The sequence below is a fragment of the Sorex fumeus genome, unplaced genomic scaffold (assembly GCF_029834395.1).
Source record: "Sorex fumeus unplaced genomic scaffold, SorFum_2.1 ptg000008l, whole genome shotgun sequence".
NCBI classification, from domain to species: domain Eukaryota; kingdom Metazoa; phylum Chordata; class Mammalia; order Eulipotyphla; family Soricidae; genus Sorex; species Sorex fumeus.
In genome coordinates, this window is record NW_026606065.1 from 51,266,949 (window position 1) to 51,269,289 (window position 2,341).

The window sequence follows — 2,341 nt, forward strand, 5'->3', positions numbered from 1 at the left end:
TCATTTGGAAATGTCAGATGCCTCATTCTTTTTCCTGATACCTTACTCTCCCCCATGGTTGTAACTGATGAAAATGAAAAGATGACTTTGGTTTATGGGGAAGAAAAGGGCCCGTCCCACTCTTTGATCCCTGTCCTTATGGCCCAGTTCTCCTCCATAGGTGACTGAACAGTCTGTATTTGCTGTACTTCTTATAAGGCAAAGAGAAATATTAGTAGGGAGACTTACGTGTTATCCCAAGCTAATGCAAGAAATTATGAGGGAAATATTGGTCTCCAGGATAAGAATTTATTTTTCTTTGAACTTGGGTAAATCCATCTCACCTTCACCACGAGAACTATGATAATAGGGAGAAAAGATTTGGTTCTTACACCACAGGATGTTCCTTAGATGTCCTGCCTTTAACCAAGAAATTTCATATACTCACTCTCTGCTCATGCCCTACCTTTTATCCCACCAAATTCCTGCATCAAAGAAATTCCAGCCGCGGTTTGGGTTTCTGATGTCAAATCCAACCACAGGCTGAACTTACTATCAGAAACAAAATTGGAAGCTTGTAGCTTCTTCTTCAACTCTTACCACATAGTGGATTTAGGAATTCTGTTTGGTTTAGTACCAATTTTCAGACCTTCTCCAAATAGCCCTTTTTTCTACTCTCTAATATCTGGGCTGAAATATATCTGTCTCTTCCATGAAAATATCGAGACATAAAAGCTCTCTTTCTTCTCTCTACCTTACCATCCTTTGTGTTACTCCCTCATAAAGTTTCAAGTATAAAAATGCGCCTTCTTTCTGACTCAGAGGATAGACTAATATAGACAAGGAATTTTGACAATCTTGGCCATGGTGGTTAATCTTATTTGTTATCTTGACTAGGTTAAGGAATGCACAGATAGTGAAATATTGTTTCTGGATATGTATTTGAAAGTTTTAGGGACTTTTTAGTATCTTCACTGGTAAAAAAAAGTGAAAACATTATCCAAAAACCACTTGGGGGGCTGGAGAAATAGCACAGCGGGTAGGGCATTTGCCTTGCACATGGCTCACCCGGGTTTGATTCCCAGCATCCCATATGGTTCCCCCAAGCACTGCCAAGAGTAATTCCTGAGTGCATGAGCCAGGAGTAGCCTCTGTGCATCGATGGGTGTGACCCAAGAAGCAAAAAAAAAAAAAAACAAACCAAAAACAACAACAATAAAAACCACTTGGCTTGAGAAGAATAATGTGTAAAAGAAGGTAAGGTTGCTCACTTGCTTAATCTAGGACACCTTGCTTCTGCTGTGGGACATTTGCCCTCATGGTTTTCAAATCTTTATTTTTGACTCTGGCTTACACTATTGGCTGTCTTGGTTCTCAGGTCTTTGGGTTTGGAATAAAATTGTATTATTAACTTTTTGGGGGGTCTTTGGTTCATACTTGAAAGATTATGAGAGCCAGAGGTTCCAGAATTCTGAGAATTATGGGGATAATAAAACTGTATTTCCATTTATCCATGGGTTCTTTTCTCAGGAAAACATTATTCAATCCCTTGGATTGAATATCAATGTAATAATTCAGGAATGTGACCGATGCACAGAATAAGCTTATGTGTAAGATAGTGGTTAAGGAGAAGCAGGTTGCCTAAGTATGAATCTAGATTTAGTCACATGTATTACTTATGCATCTTGGGAGAAGTTAACATTACTTATCTAATGCAATTACTTAGCTATTGCATGAAATGTGCATACAAGGTTTTAGAATAATCCATGTCCAGCATTTGCCATTATTGAAACACTTTCCATTTTCTCATTTCTGCCTCACTTCTTCCACATTTTCCATTCTCGATCACAGATCAACTCTTCCTCTTGTTCACAAAGGGAAACTTGTAGACTTTTCATTAGAATATAGTAAAGTGATTTTTCTTAGAACTAAGGGTGGATTGCTTTGTCTGCCCACCTTGCATAGCTCTCACAGTGAAGTCTGGCGGGACACAGTGATCTCCCTCTCCATTTAGTGGGGCAGTCCTGAGCATAGGGCTGGTTCTTAAGGCACAAAAAGACAATTTAAAAAATACAAATTAAGTATGGAATTTTTTGTTTTGTTTTTGTTTCTGAGGGGGCTCTCCCAGTGGTAGTCAGGGCTTAGTCCTGCCTCTGTATTCAGAGATCACTCCTGACAGTGTTTGGGGGACCATATGTGGTGTCAGGGATGGAACCTGGGCTGGCTGCATGAAAGGCAAATGCCTCATCCACTGTCCTATCTCTCTAGCCCCTCAACACTGGTAATAGATGACTAGTTTTTATGGAGCACAAATACTACATATTTATTGTCAATTCAGATACCACTGGGTATTTAAGTGTTT

General features: G+C 39.3%; 1 pseudogene; it reads left to right on the plus strand.

The window, feature by feature from the left end:
* Positions 1-1,918: 1,918 nt before the first annotated feature.
* Positions 1,919-2,042, plus strand: LOC130019538 (uncharacterized; annotated as a pseudogene).
* The last annotated feature ends 299 nt before the right edge of the window (positions 2,043-2,341 follow it).